Below are 12,840 nucleotides of genomic sequence, written 5' to 3' on the forward strand. Positions count from 1 at the left end.
ATAGATGAGACAAATGGGAATGAAGGGAAGGGAGTATGGATAGGAAAAGGAAAGAAAGTGGAATGAATCTGACATAACTTCCCTTTGTACATACATGAATATACCACAGTGAATCCTACTATCCTGCACATCCACAAGAATGAGATCCTAATTAGACTAAGATAACTTCCACACTTGTATAATTTTTATCAAAATGGATTCTACTGTCATGTGTAACTAAAAAGAACCAATAAAAAAATTTAAAGAAATAAAAGAAATGCAAAATGAGACTTAATGAGATAGCATCTCATTCGTTATCATCAAAAAGTCAAAAGATAATGTTGGCAAGAATGTGAACTGAATGGAACTCTTGTGTGATGTTGGTAGCAATGTGAATTAGCACAAAAATTTTAGAAATCAGTAAGGAAGTGCCTTAAAAACCAACAACCTAAAAATTGAGGTAACACGTGATTCAGCAATCTCATGCCTGGATGTGTAACCAAAGAATCAAAATCAGTCACAGAGATATCTGCACTGGCATATTCACTGCAACAACAGTGGCCAACCTAGGGAACCAACCTATGGGTTCATTGACTGATAGATGGATAAAGAAAATTTGGTGTCTACACTAATAGAAGCTAGCCAGCCTTATAAAAGAAGAAAATTGACATTTTTTTACAACATCAATCAACCTAGAGGACATTTTGCTAAATAAACTAAGTCAGGTACAGAGAAAAGTCCTGCATGATCTCACTAACATGCAGAATCGCATATACTCATATTTATGGAAGTAGAGAGTGGAATTATATAACAAGGGCAGGAGATAGGTGTAGGATGAGAAAAGGGGAGGATGCTCATCAGAGGGTACACAGTTAGAAGGAGTGGGGTTCAGTGATCTTATTGCACAGCATTTTGACTACAGTTAAAAATGTAGCACATATTTCAAAATTGCTAATAGGGTAGATGTTAAATATTCTCACCACAACAAAACAGTTAAGTACTGTGGAGAACCATTTGAAAATTATCTTGAATGTAGACACAATGATCACTTGTCAATTAAAAATGTAAAAGATGAACCTTCCATAGAACAGCTGTGTGGGAGCAGGTTTGTGGTGAGAGTAGTACAACAATTGGGAATAAATTACTTCTGTGAAGAAAACAACAACCAAGTGGATATAGGAAACTATGGAGAAAGGGCAAAGAAAGTACAGTTAACCTGCTATAATGCTTGTTTAGCAACATGAATCTGCTCCAATATTATGGATATTATCAGGAAACAATTTGAACGTAATATAAATGTTGAGTTCTCCTGTTTGCAATTTTGTTCCTGAGAAGCATTGGCTAAACACAGGAAATGGCACCTAGCTGAAATAAATCAAGTAGGAACATATCAAATGCACACAGGCATCTCCCCCAAGTATTTAACACCAATTAACCACCCTGGAGGTGGTGTAATTTACCATCCTCATCTGTGTTACAACTTTCTGCTGACCTTAGATATTTTGTTCACGACTTCGCAATAAACAAAGTCTTCAATTATTCTGACACTCACTTCTTCAAAGAAAGTTCAAGTCTTTTTCAAGATAAAGAGCCATATCTATCTTAATACTTATATGATTCTTAATCACTTAATAGGTGTAAAACTGTCTACCATTTTATTGGTACACTATACTTATACATAATAGTGGAATCCATTCTGTCATATTCATACATGCACACACATAATTTGATCAACCCCATTCCCCAATGCCTCCCTTTGACTTATCTCTTCCCTTCCCCAATCCACTTACTCTAATTTACTCATCTCCTTTCCATTTTTTCTCTCCTTTTTATGTGTTAAAAGGTTTAAGTTTGATGCTATAAACCCCATTTCTTCCATTAGCCATGTATAAGAGTTTTAAAATTTTAAATATATGAATAAAATAGCATAAGACTATCATGTACAGTATGATGGTTTGAAATCATATGTGGAATAGATGAGTTTATAGAAATAGCAAGTAGGATGTTTGTTGCCATAACTGTTTGGGGGGGTAATTTTGCATAGCTCATGAATTTTAGTAATGAAAATTTTTAGGAATTGACTGTAGCAGAAAAGAGGAAGAACAGAAAATATCATAAGAATAGTTGGAAAGATACAATGTAGAGAAATGGAAAGCAGACAAATAACTGGAAATGCTTAATCCAATAACTTAATGTCATGAGAAAGCACAGAGGAACAGCTAGGAAAATCTAAATTAAAAGGGCAGAGAAAGATTAAACAGACTTACTCTCATTTTTTCAATTTCCCAGCGGAATATCTCTACTCCTCTAGAGCTGGAAGTTATATAAAATCTTAAACTTGCCTAGTTACTTGTAGATTGTATACAGAAGTTGATGATATTTGAAATTACAACAAACCCTGCAAAATCATACCTCAGGTATTATGATTTTGGCATGATTTTGGGTCTAGCCTTCTTCCCAAACCCAGTTCTCAGTTGCTGCATGACCCTTCTCAATGTACAGTTGTATATTTCAAGGGTGCATGGTTCCTTTCTTTTTAGGTACATACCCAGCTTTTAGCAAGCAACACTCCCAGCAAGGAGGCAGATGAAGCCTGTGGACTACAGTATGGACCCCCTGTTCCTCCAAATTTGCAATATCACCTGTCCCTTTTATTAAAGTTCAGTACCCATATTAGAACCATTCTGATCAGATGGTTAGTAGTATCTTCAAATCTTAGGTTTGTAGATCCAACTTATAGCTTAAGAGAAAAATTAGTAATCAACAGGGAGTCCCCTATGAACAACATTTTTATGCTATACTAAATAAATTGAAGAAAACTTTGCAAAAAAACAGGAGATCTCTGTATTATTGTTTTTATCATTATTTAATAAATAATGGGTCAGTAATTCAAAAAAAATAAGAAAGAATAAACTACTTTTATTTGCAATAACATGTATGAACCTGAAAAATAAACTGAGAGAAAAAGAAGCAAGACACAGAAGAGCACACACTATATGACTCCAGTATATGAAATTCTAGAATAAACAATTCTAATCTTTCCTGGCAAGAGCCTGGAACTGGGTTGTGGTAGGTGGGACTGACTGTAAAAGGGCACAAGAATACTTTTAATGGTGATGGAAATGTTCTCTGTCTTGACTGAAGTGGCATTTATGTATATATGTGTGTGTGTGTGTGTGTGTGTGTGTGTGTATCAAAATTCATGGGATTGTGTACTTTAATTGTATGTAAATTATACATTAATACATCCTTTTTAAAAACAAAAAACACAAAAAACTGTTATAAAAATTATTTTTTATAATTAAAAAATTACAGTTAGAATTGTAGAGTCCTTTAGAACTTTGGAAAAACTGAGACTTATGGAATTACATATAAAGTTGATGTGAATTAAACTGCAGAGCTTTGAGCTCCCAACGCAGTTCATCTACCCTTTACTATATTGCCTGTAATCAGAATAAATAAATAAACAGATTAAAACCATACATGCTGTATAGTAGACATAAGTACCAAGCATTCATATACACATACCAAACATTCATATCTATCTATAATGAGTATATATACATATACAGATACATGATGTGTGTTTATATATGACAATATTTCTTCCATGAAATGGAATGATTTCATTTTTCAAATTAGAAAAAAATTGTTATTGCAATTTTGTGCACCTGTGGTACATTAAAATCTTGTATAATATTGTATATATATATATTTAATAGGCTTAAGGTGAGATGAATTTAACTAAATATAAACAGTAATCAGGCAACTAAAATAAAACACTTCTCAAATGTTAACCTCTTTAATTCCTTCAAGGAGCAGATGTATGCTGCATGATCTTCATGGTATTTTGAAATTTGGGACCATTCAGGGAAATATTTTTGATTTCTCAATTTATTTCTTGAAGTATTTATAACTGTTTATGTTTTTTAAAAGTATCATTGTTTTCTTTTGAAGTGTTGGGGATCAAAGCCAGGGCCTCATGCAAGCTGAGAAAGCACTTCACCACAGAGCTATGTTCCCATCCCTAAACAATGTGTGTTTTAATCAGTTTTTTCGCCACTGTGACTAAAAGACCTGACCAGAATAATATTAGAGGAGGAAAAGTTTATTTGGAGGCTCACTGTTTCAGAGGCCTCAATCCATAGACAGTAGGCTCCATTCCTTGGAGCTCATGGTGAGAATGAACATCATGGTGGAAGAGTGTAGTACAGGGGAGCAGCTCACATGGGATCAGAGGCACACCCTACCTGCCACCCATCTAATCCTATCACGGGATTAATGTACTGATTGGATTAAGGCTCTCAGAGCCCGATCATATCTCCTCTAAACCTTCTTGCATTGTCTCACACATGAGATTTTGGGGGACACCACATCCAAACCACAACATTTTGCCCTTGTCCCCAAAAGCTCATGACTATCTCACATTGCAAAATACATTTAGTAAATTTCCAAGAGTCTCCACAGTCTCAACAGTTCAAGGATTTCCCAAAAGTTCAAGTCCAAAGTCTTCTCTTAGACTGGGGCATGCTTGCCTCATGAGTTCCTGTAAAATTCAAAAGCGATTTACAAGTATCCAATATATAAAGGTACAGAGTAAACATTTCCATTCACAAAAATAGCAGCACTGAAAGAAGGGATAGGATCAAAGCAAGACTGAAATCCAGCTGGGCAAACAAGTCCTACAGCTCCATGTTCAGAACCTGGGGCAGATGGCAGGCATGATGATATTCTGTTCAATAGGCTTGTGTAGCTCCATCCTTGTGGCCTTATTGGTTGCAGCCCAAATGGTCTTTCTGTTGGCTAGTTTCTGCTCAATTCCTGCAGCTTTCCTAAGACAATGTCCATGTTACTGGTATTTCTTAAGTTTGGGGTCTCCACTGCAGCTTAGGTTACCTCCTGACGTCTCCATACTTTGCCCTCTTAGAGGCTGCCCTCAGGGACACCAATCCTGCTGCACTTTGCCTGGCCTTCTTTTGAAGTGTTGGGGGATCATCTTCCATGATCCCCTAACTCCAGCATCCTGCATTCCTGAAGAAGCAGCATCACATGGTTGACTTTAAGGTCTCCTGCCATCTTGAGTAATACAAAAGCCCCCTGGGACCCTGGCTGCAGCAGCCTCTGAGTGTCTGGGTGACTGAACATGTTGAAAAAACTTCCTAGGCCTCCTGGTGCAAGGATTCCCCACTAGTCTTTTCTCAAGAGGAATTTCACTTTTACTTCCTTGAGGCTGAGATGGGTGTGGTCTTGCCAGCTCCCGAGATGCCCTGAAGCCATATTTCTTATTGTCTCTGGGCAGAATCTTTAGCTTTATCTTTACTGGCAGTAATGTCTTTAACAACTGCAACTTCCTTAGTCCCAGTTTTCTCTCACCTTTCAAGTCCAGGTTTTTCAAATCTTTCTGTTCTGCTTTCTGCTCTTGAATATTACAATAAACTTGGCTAAAAGCTGCCAGCAATATCCGTGTTACCACCCGAATGCTATGCTGTCTAGAAATTTCTTCCACCAGATTAAGAAGTCCTTTGCTTTTAAAATCATCACAGATAGTCCCAGGAAATGGACAAAATGCAGACAACTTCTCACCCAGGTCATAATAGAAATAGCCTCTAGTCTAATTACCATTAGTGTCCTCCTTTTCCTCTGAACCTCTTGAGCTCTGTCCTTACTGTCCACCGTCCCATTGGCATTCTGGTCTTCTGAACTCCCACCAGAATCAGACTTTAAGTTCCACTTACATATAACAACCTATAGCATTTCCAGCTTGCACTGTTACACATCTCAGAATTGCTCCTACCCATTCCAAAAAGCTCCAAATGCTTGTGAACCACATGGTCAGTTTAGTCAAGGCAATGGCCCTACTCCTGATACCAATTTCTGTTTTAGTCAGCTTTTTTGGCACTGTGACTGAAAAATCAGACCAGAACAACATTAGAGGAGGAAAAGTTTATTTAGCGGTTCATGAATTCTCAATTTATAGACAGCAGTCTCCATTCCTTGGGGCTTGAGGTGAGGCAAGATTTCATGGTGGATGAGTGTGGTGGAGGGAAACAGCTCACATGAAGATCAGAAAGCAGTGACAGAGTTTTACTGGCCAAATATCGAATATATATATACCCCAAAGGCATGCTCCCCATGACCCACCTCCAGCCACATCCCACCTGCCTTCAGTTTCTACTCATTCCCATCATAGAATTAATTCACTGCATTAAGACTCTCATAACTCCATCATTTTTCCTCTAATCCTCTTTTCATGTCTCACACATGAGCTTCTTGGGGACAGCTCACATCCAAACCATAAAAATGTGTGATCTTTCATCTATTCAAATAACCTAAAACATATATTTTCAGAGAACTTGCTGTATGTTTTCATAATTTCAGGATAGAAATGTCATATTAAAATTGTGATTTATATTTTAGAAATTTTTTTTTGCTTTTTCTTCAAATTATTGCTATCTTGACACACCTTTGAAATAAATTATTGTTCTTTTACTGATATGATAAATAACTGAATTAAAGGTAAGTACCTATTTTAAACAGCTTTATTGAGATTCAACTCACCAACCATAAAATCCACCCTTTAGAAATATAAAAGTCAGTAGAGTTTTTTATACTCTCAGAATTATGCAATAATCAACATAATATTTTCATCATCAACATAATATTTTCATCACCCCAAAGAGAAACCTTCTAACCATTAGCAATCACTTACAACTGCACCCAAAGCCCTAGGCAACTATGAAACTGATTTCTTTCTCTATAGATTACCCATCTGTGGGAAGCGAAGTTGGAGGGGTCATCAAAAGGTGATTTTAATAGTGTCTTTTTAGAGCTGTCTTCAAATGTTACCTTATCAGAAAGGCCTTTCACCCTACCATATTACATATTTATGTGTTCATTGTGGCCTATCAATGCCTATATTCCTACAATTTGATCCCAAATATGTTTTACCTTTTTCCTCCCAACACAATTGGTGATAATGCCATCTTTCCAATTGCTCAGGCCAAAAACCTAGTCATTCACGAATCCTTTCTTTTTATCATCATCTGTTCAATATAGTGTTAATTTTCTTTTCACAGTATATCTGAATCTGATTCTCAGGACCTCTATTCTTGCCACCTTTGTCTGGGCCATCTACTTGGACTTACTGTAAGCCTCTGGACAGGTCCTTTGCTTCTAACCCTGTCTTATGTTAATTCTTAAAGAAGCTCCAGATTGCCCCAAGGTGATTCTATTCTAGTGAAATCAAGTCCTTACTCAGAACTCTGCAATGGTTTTTCATTCTACTCATTGAAAAAGTAAAATTCTTATAAGTAACAATGATCACTACCACCATTCGATTGAGTCCCCTATCCATTTTCCTTCCCCAATGCCTTTATCACTAAGATCTCTTTCCTGTTATTCTTTCATTTGCTCTCATTTTGGCCACATTGGTAACCACACTGTTCCCCATACAAGTCAATCTCTCTTCTATATAAGGTCTTCACTTTAGTTCTTTCTTCTTACTTCTTTCTTTAGTAATCCACATAGTGAAAGTCCAAATTGTTTGAATGAGGCCAGTTCCGACCACCTAGGTACCTGTCCCCCATCTTTTCTCTCCCCAGGACCCTTTATCCTTGTATTTCTTACTGTCCTTTTTTTTTCCAAAATGATTTATCATCTTCTAACATACAAATAATTTACATATATACAAATATATGTATATGAATGTATACATAAAATATCACATATCAGTGATTTATTTTTATTAGAGCTGAGGATTTTTAGGGCTTAGATAAAGCTTACACTTATTATGGTGCATCTCAAACACATTTTATTCTCTATTTTATTAATTTGGATTAATGTATGACCTATGACCACAGTGGCTGGCATGAAATTTACCAACCCTATTACAGTAATAACTTAGTTGAACTTCTGTTTATAATGCCTAATTTTAATCAATGCTGTATCCTGTGAGGGTGTGGTTTAGAAAGGCAACATGAAATACATGTAATAGTGTACTTGATGCTGTCTCCTTTTGATCTGTTTGATATAAAGGGCTTCCTTACTGAGGATACTTGCATGTGTAATTCTACTGTAACTTCATAAGAAAAGCCAAGACCAAACTTTTATGCTTATGGAGTACAGATATTCATCTAAATATTTTCAGTACTTTGCTTCATTAATTAAGTCACATTTTAACTAATATGTCAGAAAATTATTACAGTTTTTTGTTGCCTTAATTTGCATATATATATATATATATATATATATATATATATATATAAAGGTGGGATTGTGTTTTGGGATGTATTATGTTAGAACTGTTTAAGGTATATATATGTATGTATATATATCTAAGTCTGTATTTGTTGGGTTTTAGGTGAGCAGGCTTTTTATAAAGGATGTTAATTTATGTATTAAGTTTGTATTAGAATAGGCATTAGTGTTTGAGAGGTTTTAGTTTACATCTAAATATTTCAGGAATTTTTAATGATAGGCAAGTGTAAGGTATGTTAATTGAGATATAATATTGTTGGTGTAGTTTATTTTATGGGTCAGATAATAGGCTTGAATAATGTATATATACAATTTAGGTTTATTTAGTTATAATAAATTTATTTTAGGCAGCATTTTATTTGAGTGATTTGTAGATACTGAGATAAGAGTTAATAATTATATAAATAGAAAGTATCTTTGTTAAATTTGTATATATATACATATATATGCATATAAAACAGAAGGTGTTAAATTACTTCTAACCTCTTCCATCTTGCCAAATCAGAAGCTCTAGGAAGGAAAGAACTTCTCTCTATATATTCCTTCCTTGATGTATCACAAGTGCTTAGGAGTCATATGATGGTTTCTCTTGTGACTAGAACAGCAGGTTCCATAATATAGGCACTTAAAATGTATTTGTTGAATGAGTGAAAAATGAAAGTTTCTATGAATAAATGAGATGAATTTTAGGAAAAATATAAGCATCCAAAATGAAATTAAATATAGAAACACATACTTAGCTATCCTCACATAAAATTTATGAAAAAGGCAAATATAAAAGAAAAGATAATACCCCCACTTGTTTTAAAAACCCTATATGGATAAAATATCTTTATAAAAATATTGGGTAAATTTTAGAAAACTATTATTCCAAATTCACATTAAAATAAATAATATGGTAGAAATAGATAGTCTATATTTAAGATCAAATAGAGGGGGGCTAGGGTTGTGACTCAGTTGGTAGAGTGTTTGTCTAGCATGTGTGAGGCACTAGGTTTAATTCTCAATACCACATATAAGTAAATCAACAACTAAAAAAAATTAAAAGAAAAAAAAAAGATCAAGTAGAGGGAATAAAAGCCCCATAAATAAAACAATGTAGCAACATACTGGCTTCTCATGAGATAAGACTGGGAATTTAAATATGTTCTTTTCACATTTTACCAGGTAAACAATAAAAACATGAAATGCTTTTTTTTTGTATTTGATAATCCTTTACAAAACAATCTTTTCTTTAAAATGTTTTCATCCCATTTCTAGCTTTAGCGTGTACCATATCTTTGAAAAACAGTGGTATAGTGAAATTAGTAAAGTGACCATTTTCATTTTGAATTTTATGTTGCTTTAGTTTTTATTGCTTGTTTTAAACATATGTTAGTGGCTGCACACTACTGTTTTAGTTTGCCAAAGGATAAGAGAGTATTAAGCATTGATGAATAATCTTTCAAATTTCAAATGTTGAACATGCAGAACATGAATATGCAGAGAGTTTAAATTACCAAATTAATATAACTTCATGCTTAATTTCTTCTCTGGAATAAGGTATTCTTTCTCTCTTTATTTCCTTCTTTCTTTCTTTCTCTCTCTCTCTCTCTCTCTCTCTCTCTCTCTCTCTCTCTCTCTGAGATATATTGCTGAGAATCAAACTCACTGCCTCACACATGCTAGGCAAGTGTTCTACCATTGAGCTACAACCTCAGCTCGAGAACAGGGACTTCTTGACAAGGTGTTCCAGAAGTCTTAGGAGTTACATTAATTCTATGTTTTACAGTTAGATGAATACTACCTATTCAGAAATAATATTTAGTTGACATTAATTTTGGAACTATTTTATTTGATAGCTGATAATTTACTCTTTTTTATAAACATATTTCTAACTTGATTTGTATGTTTTTAACATCTCTTTTTCCAAGTTTTTCTCATCTAAACCATAAGCCCTTTATTCTGTCTTATTGATCATTATTCTCTTATGTTTTACTTTTCCTGGTTTATTGATATTTCTAGAGAAAATAGCAATAGATGGGACCAGAGTAGAAGTTTGGAATTTATTGATCTTTCTAGAGAAAATAGCAATAGATGGGATCAGAGTAGAAGTTTAGAATTTATTTTAATATGCATTAAATTCATATATTAAAGGCACATTATACCTAAAATCTATCAGTGCTTAATGAATAAACACTAAGCAGTTCCATTCTATTTTTAAAAAACTACAATATTTTATAGTTCAAGAGAAAAAAACGAATTATCTGATCAAAGAAGTTGAACTAAGATTTGCAATGATTAACATAAGCAATCTGGAACTGATAGTTATTTGCTGGACTGGGGAAAAAATCTACAGATTTGAGGAAAGACTTATAAAAATATTTTATTCTGTGGAAAAAGAAAGATGTTCTAAAGAAAGGTTGAATTAAAAAATAAAAAACAAAAATCCAGATGGGAAACATATTCATAAGTATAAAAATATTAAGAAAAATAATAAAAATCTAGAATCATAAAGTTAGTATAAGTCAGCAATGTATTAGATAAAATAAAAGTATATAATAACTGAATGACTGAATCCATCAGTGATTTCCCAGACTGAGAATAAAGTCTAAGAGGGAACATTATGAATAACAACTTGACTAGGCTTGGAACTAAGGAGAGACTTTAAAAGACTTTAACCAGTGGGATGCCCTAGCAAATTTTTCTGCTTTTTCTTACAGATCATTGTGCTCTTTATAATACTTTACTCTCAAATTCAGATTTATCTTCAAGTCCTCAAGGAAGATCATATATTCCATCAGAACAATGCAAATAATACAAATGACTAACATTTATTGATTATCTACCCAAGAACAGAGAGCTGGATAATAGTCTGTTTCTAAGGCAGTGTTCATTCATAACAATTACCACAGTTTGATAATCCTTATTAAGTTCTGACAATGCACTAGGCAGTATTACAAGTGCATGATGTATACTTGGTTGTTAAATCCCATTAATAATCTGTTGGATACAGTAAAAGAAATCAGAGCAAAAAATATAAATGTTTTACTTGAGGTTAGACTAATTGAAAATCATGAGATTAAGATCTGAACCTAAGCATTCTGATTCTAGTATCATGCTCTCAGAAGTCTTTTCTACTTTATTTTCTGCTTTGTTTTTTTTTCTTTTTAAATTTCTCTTCTGTTCATTCATCCTGTCATTTATTCATTAATTAAATCATCCATCAAAACTTTACAATCTAAGCCTGTGCTGTGGTCCATGCCTGTAATCCCAGCACTGGGGAAGCTGAAACAGGAGGATGGAGAATTTAAAGCCAGCCTCAGCAAAAGCAAGGTGCTAAACAATTCATGGAGACCCTGTCTCTAAATAAAATATAAAATAGGACTGGGAATGTGGCTCAGTAGTTGAGTGTCCCTGAATTCAATTCCTGGTATGAAAAAACAAACAAACAAAAACAAACATAACAACTTTACAATCTGGTTAGCTACTAGAATATGCCAGATGTTAGGTTGGGTACTCGAAATGTGAAGACTCCTGTCTGCAAGTAACATAATATGGGAGGAAAAAATAAATAAACAAAGCCAAGCAAACAAGATATTTCTAGGAACCAGAAAGCATTTAAGTACTAGGGAAGTCCAGGGCTTCAGGGTCATAACCTTAGGATACTTTAGGTCTGCTTAGATTGTTTTTATTTATCTTCATTGTGCTTGTTTTTAATACTCAAATATCAGAAGTGACTAATCAAATCTTGTCCTACAAATAACCACATTTTGTCTTTGATTCAAGGTTTTCCATCACAGAATTCTCAATTGATTCCTTCAGTCTGTTATATATCATATAGATCATCTAATCACAATTCCTGCAAACCTAGGGCCTGGGTGATTCTGAGAGAGGGGAGGAGGAAGTTATTTGGCATAATTATCAGGAAACTTCAAGGCAATGGGAAAAACAAGAATGTTCCCATTTCAATTTTGAAGTTTATAGTTACTCTCTGATAGACTAAAGCATTGACTAGATCACAGGTAGATCTGAGAGTTCACAAGAAAACATACCAAGAGAGAGGTAGAGGTTATAAACTGGGACTTGCGCCTGACATTCCAGTTTGGGGTGGTCCCAGCCTGTTGTGTGGTGGGATCTAGAAGACCTTTCTGGCTAATCATCCTGATGGAGTTTGGAAACATAAGTTTGAACTTGAACTTTAGAGTGTATAATTTGGAGGACGGGAATATTATTCCTGAAGAATACTGTTGCAGGAGTTGTCATGACTGTTGCTGGAACTTTAGAACCAGGCCAGAGACTGGCATGAGATGGTTTCATTTGGCCTGTATGTCAGTGAATTAGTTATTGCATTGGTGCATGGACAGCATTTAATTTGGAAGGAACACCTGCTTTCAAGAGCAGCACTTTGAGGATGTAAGATTTAAGAAAATGATTGCTCACTTGACTTCTTAATCAGATTTCCCAGTTCTCTTTTTGTGAATTATTTAGAAGAAGGACTAGATTCTTTGAACTGTTTTAAGTTTTCAGTATTCTCGGATAAGTGGACCCATCTCAGGATGAGTGGCCCCAATAAAGTACTACCAGGTTTATAGTCATTCGGATCAGTTGGGCTCTTGTACTTTA

The 12,840-nt window shown here is 34.5% G+C and overlaps 1 protein-coding gene across 26 annotated transcripts in view; it reads right to left on the reverse strand.

Moving 5' to 3' along the window:
* Ppfia2 (PPFI scaffold protein A2) overlaps nucleotides 1–12,840 on the reverse strand; it is a 448,465-nt gene that overhangs the window by 109,258 nt on the left and 326,367 nt on the right. The gene's annotated exons all lie outside the window — the stretch shown is intronic.

Source organism: Callospermophilus lateralis, chromosome 4, assembly GCF_048772815.1.
Source record: "Callospermophilus lateralis isolate mCalLat2 chromosome 4, mCalLat2.hap1, whole genome shotgun sequence".
Classification (NCBI taxonomy): domain Eukaryota; kingdom Metazoa; phylum Chordata; class Mammalia; order Rodentia; family Sciuridae; genus Callospermophilus; species Callospermophilus lateralis.